This window comes from Haliaeetus albicilla, chromosome W (genome assembly GCF_947461875.1).
Source record: "Haliaeetus albicilla chromosome W, bHalAlb1.1, whole genome shotgun sequence".
Lineage (NCBI taxonomy): Eukaryota > Metazoa > Chordata > Aves > Accipitriformes > Accipitridae > Haliaeetus > Haliaeetus albicilla.
The window spans coordinates 1,025,504-1,037,683 of NC_091515.1; the positions used below are offsets into that span (position 1 = coordinate 1,025,504).

Below are 12,180 nucleotides of genomic sequence, written 5' to 3' on the forward strand. Positions count from 1 at the left end.
ATCCATCTGATTCTCCCCCATCCTGCTGCGGGGGAGCGAGTGAGCGGCTGGGGGGGCTGCGCTGCCCACCGGGGTTAACCCACGACAGCTGTCCCAGGTGAGACTTGTGACATGGCATGGGGACAGAAAGAAAGGAGAGGAAAGCCCTCCGTGGTGTGTTCACAGCCGGTGTAAAGCCAGGGACGGTGCCTGGCTCCATGCTGGGCTGCATCCTTTGCGAGGCCTCTCCCCTGAGCCATGCTTGCCATACGAATGCTGGTTTTACAACGTGGAAGGCTGGGGAAGATGAATTTCCAGGATCTCTTCTATCTTCAGTGAATGTTAGCCACAGAGTTTGTCGGTGCTCGTAAAAATAATATTGTTGTATCTACTAAAGAGTATGTAAATGTTTAAGTTAAATCTAATTTCTGCTAGAAGAGTTTCTGATTGATTTCTTTTGTTAAATCTACTGGGCCCTTCTATTCAGATACATTGATATAAAACAACATAGCCAAATACAGAAGGTGGAAAATATTTAGTGTCTAGCACAGAGGGAAATTGAGTTTCTTCAGTTCCCATGATGAGGATGATGATAACGCGATATGAACTTTCCTGACAGCCCTGGATTTACAGAGGGTTGGGTATCATCGTGGAGGAGCTGCCAAGGAAACCTACCTGCATGATCCTGCAAAGTGAGGAAAAGTACTGCTGGGAGCGTGCCGAGTGCCACCAGCTTTGCTGACCTTGCCTCAGGAAATCCCTTTTCTTGCTAGAGCCCATTTTTCTTGGAAATTCTCAGCAGTAGGTTTTCACTCATGAATGCCGAAATCATCAAAACAAATGATCTGGACCCATCTGAGCTGTGTTGGTTTACAGATGAGTATCTGTGCATTAAGATATCAGCCTAGCACTCGCATGTGGTTTGTTTTCAAGTGGGAATTCTTTAGGAGTTTTATCATTGAAATACCCAGTCCTATGATTTCCCAAATTTCCCCCTCAAAGCAGATATTCCTGTGGTATGTTTTGCAAACGCTCAGAGTTCAAAATAGCGCTTGGTCTGTGTTAAGGCTCCTGTCATACTAAGTACTGCCCTATAGTGCAAATTATGAAGGCTTTTGTTTTCTTAAATAGCTGGCCGCTGGAAAAATTCAGGTCGGAGTGAGCAGGAGTCATGTTGGTTTAACTCCAGTAAAGCAGTCATGTGTAACTAATACTGTATTATTAACACTGGGGGAAATTTTCAACTTTCAGCATCTTGACAAAAAAACAGACAATAAAAATTGCTTGGTGACTTTTTCTAACCTTTGTAACATGTACTTTACTCACCAAGACCACTGCTTCTCCACTCCGTGGGCTCAGGCAGTGAAATAGAGATTACAGCTGTGCATTCATTGGGAAAATGCCTTTTTTTTTTTCTGAAGTGAACTTTTAGGAAATACTAATTTATTGATTCTCACATTTTTAATCTTTTGCTCTTTCATTTTTCATGGTTTCTATCTTCGTAAGTCCGAAGTCCTGCATGGTGATACAGGTATCGAGGTAGGTGCAGGCATGGATGATCATCTGATCATCTATCAGATCACCAGAATGCAGACAGGCCTTGTGTCCTGCAAAAAGTGAAGTTTAAATAGCCAAATGCATGCAGAATTAACCCAGCTGTGTGACTCGTTGTCCAACCTGGCTTTCCTCCCTGGCCCACCTTGCACACTGGGCTCTTATTTCGTAAGGGCAGTTTGTGCTTAGGTGCAAAATTGATGATTACAGAAGTCTAATGTCCTGGAGCTGCTTCTTGAGCCAGAAAAGGTCAATAAACGGAAGGGACACCGTCCCACCGATGGACAAAGAGTCTCTGTCCTGCGGCTGGGAAGGGGCGTATGACTTTAACAATAAGGCAACCTGCAGACTAAAAAGTTGTCTGTGAGAGAAAACAAAAAAAGTGGTTTTGGAAAAGGATGGTTTACAACTGAAAAATGAAAGTTTTAATGGGAAGTTTTCATCCTGCTCTATTCAGAACAGAAATACTTGTTCTGTGGTGGATAATACAGTTATGACTATTACTGTACTGCTTCACTTCTATGAGGCATGTGGAAATAATTCTTGGTTATATTCAGTCTTTACACCATCAAGAAATTATAAAGGTTGCGTTCTCCCTTTCAAAACTGTGAGTAGTGGCAACTAGAGAAAGAACAAGAAGAAACTTCTTACAACTGGCAGATAGCAGGAGGAGGAGATGATGTGGCAGGAGAAGAACAATTTAGGATTTTTAATTGAGTAGCTAGCTTTTAATGTGAAAGCAGCAAGTAACTGTTTTTAAAACTAATGCCTGTGAATATTATTAATTTTCTTAATAGAAAACTAATGGTTTTGCTTTATTGCCCTTCCTCAACCACCTTCGCTGACTTGGGTGGAGGACCACGTGCTGGCTGTTTTCATGGCCAGGGCCACTCACTGCATCTTCCCTGCCGTGCTTTGGCCAGGTATGCTGCACCGGTGCTCTCCTCCAATCCTTCCCTTAATACTTGGTTAAAAGGTGTTGGCGTTTCAGATGAAATGGATTTCAAAGGGATGTTTGACAGAGGAAAGTACTTAACCTGGAGAGGTGAGGAGAAGTGAGTGGATGAAGGAGGGACTGCAGAGAAGAAAAAATAATTATGTGTGAGCACATATGTGGAATATTTTCCAAAGTGCTTTAACCTGGGGAATTTTTTTCCTGAAGTGGATGGTGCTAAATCAAAGAAAAGGGGGGATTCATAATTGTGGGATTAATTTGTGGGCTATTTTGGGAGCTAGCAAGATCTATTTGGAGATGTAAAATAAGTATTTTATCAGTTCATTTTTCTGAAGAGCTAGACCTTGCTTGCAACTGTAAGTAATCTGTATGACAACTCCCAGTGAAACATGTTTCATACATCATTTTAGTTCACTGTGTGACTCTAGCTAGTGCCTTGTGCTAAACTACATTGTTCACAATCGGGTGATGCGTTATTTATAGTCTAAAATAATGAGCGATAGCTTGGGAATACACATTCTCTGAAAGCTCCCAGGGCAGGTTCAGCACATATTTCCACGGTGAGTTGTACCTTACATCACCCCGCTGCTTTCCCCATTTCTTGCCAGACAGCGTTAAGGAGCTATTGACCTGTCTGATGCTGTTCCTGAAGGGCTTGAAAACGTGAATGCGGCGATGTCTCGTGTCCGCCCGACCCCACTTCGGGGCAGCTGCTACCATGTGTCTCCAGCAACAGCCTGAAGGACGGAGAGGAGAGAACGAGTATCGGGATTGCTTTGAGAGGTGCTGCCCATGTCAGGGCCGAGGAGAGGTGCAAAGGGCTGGAGGATGTGTGTGGACGTGGCGTGGGACAGCATTTGTTCTGGCAGAGGCCACAACCCCAGCAGAAGGATGACTTCACCGAGCGGCTCAAGTGTGGGCTCAGCAGAACAAATCCAGGCTGTGAGCACAGGCATTTGATCCGGTGCCTGGGAACCCATTGCAGCCTGGACATGAGGAGTCAACCACGTCATCAGCAAAGGTAAACGGAGTACAGCTCCCTCTGCAAACGGAGGCACTGGCCATTTAACGCAGAACAGCCGTTGTGCTTCTTCCCACAGCAGCGGCAGTGCCCACGCTGCAACAGCCTGGGACCCTGGCTGTGGCACTTCTGAACTCGGCACTGTTTCAGCGGCTAATGCTTCATCTGCGTTAATACTTTTTTTTTTTTAATACAGAACCACTCTTTTTCAAGTTCGTCTTTCCTATGTGCGTTATGCACACATGCACGCGTTTTGGATCAGCTGTATGCACTGCACACAGATATGCAGGTTGCTTAAAAATTTATTTGATCTAAGAATTTTTTTTTTTCCTCTGACAAGTCCTCCTGGCTCTGGTTTTCAGTGGTGGAAAAAGCCAGCTCTAGCCCTGGAGAGCTGGAAGAGTGAGACATCTCCGGTGTACTCCAGAATAGGAAGAAATCGAGACATCATTTTAAGGCCATGCATCATTCCTAGAAAATAAGCTTGCATATTTTACATAAGAATTGCATAATTACTTTGTACCTCTGCACAGGGCTAGTTCTTTTGCATCTCATAATACCAGGAGTTTTTAATAGACATCTTAAAGACTCCGTTGTCTTTGGCAGCATCCTGGCAGCTTGGCACGCAGCGTAAGCTGTAACAATGACACTGGCTCCCTTCCCCTCCCCTCCCTTAAACACCGTGTTACTGAGAATACAAGAAAATCTGGCAGAAGTCAGCGCTTTCCTCCTGGGTATGCCTCTCTCACCCACCGCCCCGTGTGCGGGAGGCTGCCGGCCGGCCGGAGCGAGATGTTGCACCCCGGGAAAGGAGTGACATCGTCCCGGGTGTCGGGGTACCCCGGGGTGCCCCCGTCCCCTGTTTTGAGCAGAGAGAGGTGCATTTATTTACCTGTGAGAGCTGAGAAACGTGCACTGGCCAGAGACAAACCAAAGGCTGTCTGATGGGGTGTCTACGTGACCAACAAGCCCAGTCACTGGGTCTCACTGGGATTTTGTGTGTGTTATTTTGGCCTGCAGTTTGCTTTAGCTCTCTCGTTCTTGTATTTTTTACACTATACTGGAAGCCACTCCCGTCTCGGATGCATCCATGTAGCTTGTTTCTAAAACACTTGCAATATTCCCTTAAGGCAGCAGGGGAAAAGGGGGGCTTTCAAAATAGGGTTTATGGGGAAAATCCTTCTCTTTGCAATTTATTTCACTGGCTTTGTCCCCCCCAATCTGCAGCGGTGAAGGCTCTAGCCATACCTTGGCGGTTGTTTCGTGGGCTGTTGAATTTCCATAGTTGATGCTGTTCACAGGGATGGCTTTTGGTTTGTCTCTGCAGGGGCTGGTTTTGGTTATTGAGGTCTGGTGATGTCCTGGGAACTGCTGAGATTTGTGCAAGTCATCCCAGGCGCTGTGACCGCAGGGCGGACCGTTAGGTGATCTGAATATTACTTGGAATAGCCTTAGTCTAAAAGCCGAGTCCTGCAGGCCCTGGGAAGCGTGGGGGCACGGGCTGTTCCGCTGGGTTTGTGCGGGCATGGGCAATCCCAGCATTTCTGCAGAGCGGAGAGCGGTTGGGTTAGAAGTGCCCGTGCCATCCGTGGCATCGGTTGCATCCCCAGCGGCAGCTCACCTTGGCCCCGAGTCCCCCAGATGCCCCAGTACCCCGGTGTCCCCAGTGCAGGGTACCCCAGTGTCCCCAGTGCAGGGTACCCCGGAGCCCACGGACAGCCGGAGTGCAGCGGGGCAAGCACCGTCTGCCCAGAGCACTGATGGGTGTGCAAAGCTCCGGCAGCTCAGGCAGTTGCAGTGATTTTCTGTGCAACTGCAAGCGGACCAGAAGCCAGCAATATTGCCGTAGTTTCCTCATCGGATTTTAAAAATCTGAGGTTCACCTCCCAAAATTTTCCAAAGCTCTGGTCTCTGGTGGTACCTCTGCAGCACGAGGCGGCGGGTGGTGACCAGCAGCTTCTTGCTCATTCGTACAGGTGGGAAGGTCGTTGTCCTCAGAAGCGTGCGATGAAGCTTGCGAGGGGCACGGCGTGCTCTGCAGGGACTTCACGGCAACAGTCATCTCGCGGAGCGAAGTATCGGAATGGTACGATGCATGTGTACAGGCCAGAAGGGTGCATTTGCTTCAAGTTAGCTAGCTAAAACCCCCTGAGAACTAACTGCGTGATCTGGTTAAGAAAGGTGACAGTCCTTGTTGGGATCTCTCTCTCCTGAGGTGTCGACTGCCTGGTTGTGTTGCAGCACGACGCATGCTAGCGGGAAGCAAACCTGCGGTGAGGAGCGGGAGGTCACCGGGCTGCGGCTGCGCTTAACGTCAGCGAGTGCCGGGGCTCTGCTCCGGCCAACGCGGCAATGCCAGCGCAGCGTGGGAGACAACGTGCTCTTGACTTCTTCGTGGGTAAACACATGCCAAAGCAGAGCCCGTGCGTAGACCCGGCTTCAAAACCTCAGGTGCAGCAGCAGAGCAGGTAAAATGTGTTGTTTTGGTTTTTTTTTTTTTCCACAAAAGCGATTCTTAGAAATAGTCAGTAGTTTTTAATAATTATTTTTTATTAACAAGCGAGAATAACTCTCTGAATAACTTGACACAAAAGAAACAAAGTTTGAGGTGGTATGCATTTCTGAGTATCTGTTTATCACATTTTAATGTTGATGGAAAAAGGGAGAAAAATGTTGATGGCATTTTTGTGAAATTCCACCCGTTTATGACCATATGAAATTAAAGCTTTTATACACTTATAAAGAATCTCCAAAGGGAACAAATATGTTTTTCCTACTGGAGTCTGCTTAAAGCATATAACAAATACGATTGCACAGCTCAATATTTCATATAAAACAATATGCTCTACCATTTTAATTTTCCCATATAAAATTGTTTTTCATATGAATTCATGTTGCATTATTTTCTGATTCCAACTAAATTAGAACTATATAGATATAAATGATATACATTACATTTATTATACATAATCTAGGTAAATATGGAGTAATTCATCAACCATACCTCAGCTTTCATATAAATTATCTTGGTGGCATTTTCGCTTTTATATAAAGTCTTAGAGTTGAAGGAATATTTGACTGTATTTGTAACTATTGTGGCATTAATTTAATTGCATTTCTACATAAGAATTAATTTTACTTTCTCATAAGGCGTGTGGAAAGCGGAGAGAAAGGAGGTATGGCAGGTTTTACTTCTAAGTATTTTCAGATTTCTCTTAGGTGGCTGGATGCTGTGGGCTGTGCCAGACCCCTCTCGCAGGCGGTGGCGGAGCGGCAGCCTCCCCCCGGGGGGGTCTGAATCCTCGAGGTGCTTTCCTCGGCCACCCAGACCCTGACGCCTTCTGCCGGATGGTAACGCCGCCGATGCCGCTGGCATCCCCGGGGATTCCCAGGTTGCGGAGCCGCGGGGACTGCTGTGCCTGGGGCAGGACGTGCCAATGGGACCGCGGCGCAGGAACAGCTACGTGGGGACCGGTGCTCGCCCGGCGTCACCACTCCTTTGCCATCGCTGGAGGTCAAGAAGTAGAAGGCGGCCAAACGCCAGGAAACCAAAAAAAGGTAGGGGGCTGGGGGAGCGCAGCCCTGGCAGCGCCCTTAGGGGCAGGGTATTAGGAAAACCCAATTTCCAAGGTACATGGTGGAGCAGGAGCCGCCCCGGTGCGACCTCCCTGCTCCAAAGGCATCGGGGATCGGCGATGGGGCGCAGCGCGGCCGCGGGCGCGGAGCCCCGTCCCCCCGCTCCGCTGCGGCACGAGGGCAGCGGGGGGTGACAGTGTCTGGTGGGCGAGCTGCCCAAACTGGCCGGGGGGCCGGGCGCCGGGCTGTCATCTCCGTCACCGGGAAATTGGTCTTTTGGTGTAATTTTCCTCCAGTAATTAGTCTCTCTGTGATTTTTAGACTTTGTGTCATGTTGTGAATGCAACGTGTTCGACAGCATACCTGCCGGGGAAAATATCTTCTGTGATGGGTAAGGAAATATCATTTTTCATGAAAGACATCAGAAAAAATTGAACGTGAAACTTCTGAACAGTTGGGGGCACGATGACTTTCAATGACAGGGAGGACTCTGTCTGAGCCAGTCAGCAAGTCTCAAACTGCGCTAGCCTGCCTTTTTCTTGGCCGTTTGGGCTTTTTAGTTCTGCACAGGGCAGCACGGGCATGGCGCTTTCTTAACACCCGGTCCTGGGGGCAAATGGGATAGCTACGGGCAGGAGATGTTTCACTGCATAAACCACCTGTAGATGTACCGGGCACAGGGAAAAAAGGGGCAGCTGAAAACCAGAGACAGCAGAAAAGCACTGCGCAAATGAAGGCCTCACTTCTTTAAAGGATTTTGTCGCATGTTTAGGGATTCCAATAGATTAGTTGACTTCTGTGCAAATAATGGCAGTCAAATTTAAGCCCAAGTATTTTGTTGGGTCTTAATATTGTAAGTGAGGTAAGTGTGTATGGGGTTTTTTTTAATACTGAGCCAACCTTATCGGAAAACGGTCATTTCCAGTGTGCGGTGGAGCTGCGAAGGGGACAGGGCAGACCCCACCAGAGCTGCTGCTGGACGGGCTCAGCGGGGTCAGACGGCTCGAAGCAGACCACGCTCTTCGCACCAAGGAGCAGCCATAGGCTCCAGAGCTGCTGCTGGGACCCAGTGGGGACCACTGATGGGTCTGGTCCGGAGCGGTGTCCGCGGGACTTTGGCTGGAAGAGCCGTGTGGGCAGCCTGCGGTGGCCGGGCGGCTGTGGAGCCCTTTCCCGGGGCCGCCCGCGGCGCGGCTGGGAATCGGCTCGGAGCGCCGCATCCATCACGCCCAAATTGTTCAGCAACCTCCAGGACAGCGTGAGCAGCAAGCAGCATCTGTTCCTCCCCGCCAGAGCCGCGATGATGGACTGCCAAGGACGGAGCTCCCTCCTCCTAACTTCTCGCTGTCTGGAAGCCAAGGTGAGATCGAGTCGATGTAAGACGCGGCCACGGTGCCCGCAGCTGGCGGGGCTGCCTGTGCGGGGAAGGGAGCGGGGCGGTGGGTGCAGACCCTGCTTCGCCCCAAAGAGAGCTCAGTGCAACGCCTGCCGAAAATTGTGAGGGCTCTCCCAACTGGTTCGGTAGGGACTGGGTGAAGTGCGGGGTTTTGCCAGGCGCCGTTTCAGATTTAAGTGGGGAAAAGCGTGAGTTCCCACCCGAAGCTGCACAGGACAGGACAGGTCCTCGTCCTCATCCCCCCTGCCCGTGGCAAAGAGAGGACAAAGGCTCTTCTCCCCATCGGGAAGCCCCCTGCGCTGGAGAGGGCTGAGCAGAGGAGCGGGAGGCAGCACGTCCTGAAATAAGGCGTAATGCCGCTTTCATAAAGGGATGCGGAATTAGATAATCTAGGAGTCTCTTACGTGATTTGGTGGAAGTTAAAATACCATATGTGTTAGGGCTTGCAGGATACTGTGTTATTTTTAACATCCACACATTTGTAGGAATTGTAACTAAATATGTTTTCCAACAGGAATAAAAGTACAGGCTTAGGTATTTTATGAATGGCAGCTGTGTCAAGAGTGATTCAATAAAAATATGTGCACGGTGCTATTAATCCAGGCAGGAATTTCGCTGGCGCTGCGCGGGGTGTCTGGAGCAGAGTTAAAGTCCTCGGCACTCACGCTGCCCGAGCCTGCGTCTCACCGGCCTTCGGAGCGAGCCGGAGCTCAGCCAGGCTTTCCCAACAGCGCATGCCGGGGATATTTAAGGGGGATGGTTTCACAGTGCATTAGCTGGGCGGTATCCTTGCAGAAACCCGTGGGATCATCTGCCCTCCCGCTGCTGAGGGGAGTTTTGCGAAAGCATTTTGCCTCCTCCTGGCTGAAGGTATGGGGAGACATTGGCCTCTGCCAGCGAAGCAGAAAAAAGATGCTCACCCTTTTCTACCTTTAAATCGCACCTTTTCTAGCAATAATTGGAAGAACTGATATTTACAGTTAGTTTGTCTTGGAAATGACTTATGTCCGCACCACGTGAAAGGGGTGGTAATACAAACGGCAATAAATAAATTACGCGGGGCAAGTGGCAGGCAGTGATACTAAGGCTAAAAGCAAGCGTGGCTGTTGCACCTGCACGTGCTGCGCTCGTTACTCTAGTTAGGCGCAGGCATAAAAGAAAATATTATTGTTATTGTTGTTGCTGTTATTATTGTAATTATTACTCCCGTTTCCCGCTGGGGAGCGGAGGTGCGAAGCCCCAGGTGGCAGCTTCACGGTGGGGTTGGAAACCCGCGGGGGGGTGAGTTTCTGTGCCTCTGCAGACCCCGTCCCCGGGGCCCTGCCCCACACCCCAGCCTGGCTGCTGGCACAGCCGGCGGACAGGGCAGGACCCCCGCCAAGTGCCCCAAAAGCTGCAGGAGGCAATGGGGAGAGGGTCTGCCCCATGCTGCCCCGTCCCCCATCACCGCAGCCGTGCCGGCAGCCTTTTTCCCTGCCGGGATGGTGATGCCGGGGTGAGCGCCCGGCGAGGCGATGCCTTGGCGATGCCGCTCGGCTGCGGCTGCTCCCAGGAGCGCTGGCGGTGATGCCTTGCCGTGGTGAGGCCGGGGAGACCCCACAAGCCCCCAGCCCCGCAGCAGGCGAGGGTCTGTGTTCGCGGTCCCGTTGCTCGCCAATGTCGGGAGGTGTGCTCAGCGTGCCCTGCGGCCCGAGGGGAGGTGGCAGATGCCACCGAGCCGGCTGTGGGGCAGGCTGTAAAGGCTTCGGCGTCGTACCTGCGAGGGGATCAGATGAAACACTGCGGGGAGGGCAGCTGCCGGCACGGCCCAAAATCCGGCAGGGATGGGCTGACTTCTGGGGTCTGCCCAGGTCCTGCACCGGCGCTTGGAAACGGCACGAGCGGGGGCCGGGTGAGGCCCCCTCACCTGGGTGGTTTCCTTGCGCGGTGCAGGGAGGTGGCGGCGGTGGCATTGGTGGCGGTGGCCGTGGTGGCGATGGCGGTGGCCGTGGTGGCCGCATGGAGCCAGGGCTGCCCTCTGCAACCTGCTGCTCTCCCGAGCACGCCTGGGTGCGTGCTGGCCGAGCTGCTCTTCCATCCCGTCCCACGTCGGATGCAGCTGGGCCGTCCCGGTCCTTCAAACCCGCCCTGGAGCTCCTTGGAAGCCCCGTGGGCACCAGGCACCTGCGAAGAGCCGTGGAAGCCGTGTTGCCAGCCCGGCGCGGGGCGGCGCGTGCCGGCAGCCGTTCCGCCCGCGTACGGGCGGGTCAGCCCCGGCGCAGGCAGTGCCTCAGTTTACCGCGGAGGCTGTGCAGCTTCACCGCAAGCCGTCTCTGCGGGCGCTTGCGGGGGTCTGGGTCACCCCACGCCTGCCCTCTCCCCTCCGGCCACCGCAGCCACCCTTTTCCCCGTGCCGGGGGCTGGCTCGGCCCGGGTGGGAGCGCGGGGGGCTGGTGCCCCTGCTGTGGGAAACGCCAGCCTGCCCGCACTTCCCATCGCTAAGCAACAGCGGGTGAAATATATCCCGATTTCTGCTGCTCCCATTTGGCACCTCCCACCATGTTCTTTCATGTGCAGTTGCACAGTGTAGCGGATAAAAAGCCCGTTTTCTATCTTTGGGTGCCAGTGCACATTGTAGCCATCGTCGGGAGGACAGGCAAGTCAATTGGCAAAGAGTAAATGACTGACATTAAGACCCTGAGCGACTGCTTGTACCGAGACGCTGTTATTCATCTTGGGCCCGGATGCTGCCAAGCAAAGTCCAAAAAGTTTTTTTTGGTTTTTTTTTTTTTTTTTTCACATCAGAACTTCAAGCTGATCAAAGAAACAAACACTTTTAATGAAACATATGCAAGATACTTAGAAGGAGAAGATTCACAATGCATCTGCTGCGGGACCAGAAGGCTTATCAAAAGTGTGAAGTAGGAGGAGAAAAATTACGAGTGTATGATGCCAGAGAAGATTACAGAAATATTAAGCAGAAGGAATGTAAACACGTATAGCTGGTGATAGCTGGCGCGCGACTCGCCGCGCACAAAGAGCCGCCATGCAGCGTTGGTCTGAGGATGCTCTTGCCGTTGTGTGCGAGAGCTGGCATGCAGGGGGTGGGTGGCTCCCGCCGCAGCCCGGCCAGGGACCCCTGCAGAAACCCACGCACCCAGCCCTCCCATCCCACCCCTCGTCCCGGGAAGGCAGCCGGGCCCCAGGGATCAGGCAGGGCCGGCCATGGCCACGGCCACGTTTCAGAGGACAGTCCCCCTCCCAGGATCCCCTCTCTCCCGCCGTCTGGCTCCATCTCGACACCGAAACACGGGCAGAGAGCCGGCCACGCCGTCTAGTTCAACTGTCCTTAGAGCCGAGGAACGTCGCAACGGGAATTTGCATCTTCCTTATGAAACAAAAACTTCAACGTAATACCAATTTTCTTGCGATATGTTTTATTGAAAACATAAATACTGTGAAAAACTGTAATTTCTAGTGATAATATAGTAGGTTTACTATCAGCAGGAATATCATGTAATTATTTCTGTTCCACATTCAGGAGTGTGCAGACATATGGCTTATCTATTTCAGCCACTGGCCAAATTCTGCTCTCCCTTAACTCTTGCAACCTCGGTGAATTCAGCGAGGCTGCACAATTATAGCTGGTAGCAGGATCTGGAGCTCTTATTTCTTGTTAAATGAATATTTTTCATTTTCAAAGCTGCCTTCCTGTCTCCC

The 12,180-nt window shown here is 51.2% G+C and overlaps 2 long non-coding RNA genes across 3 annotated transcripts; both read left to right on the top strand.

Moving 5' to 3' along the window:
* Positions 1–249: 249 nt before the first annotated feature.
* Positions 250–6,861, top strand: LOC138683328 (uncharacterized). 2 transcript variants are annotated; one of them, XR_011322913.1, is made up of 5 exons: positions 250–2,456; positions 3,097–3,509; positions 4,837–4,933; positions 5,486–5,977; positions 6,718–6,861. It is a non-coding gene; the product is annotated as an uncharacterized lncRNA (long non-coding RNA). The 2 variants fall into 2 exon arrangements; XR_011322914.1 differs by lacking the exon at positions 4,837–4,933.
* A 32-nt stretch (positions 6,862–6,893) lies between these two features.
* LOC138683329 (uncharacterized) lies at positions 6,894–9,032 on the top strand. The gene is made up of 3 exons (XR_011322915.1): positions 6,894–7,067; positions 7,407–7,476; positions 8,011–9,032. It is a non-coding gene; the product is annotated as an uncharacterized lncRNA (long non-coding RNA).
* Positions 9,033–12,180: the final 3,148 nt, after the last annotated feature.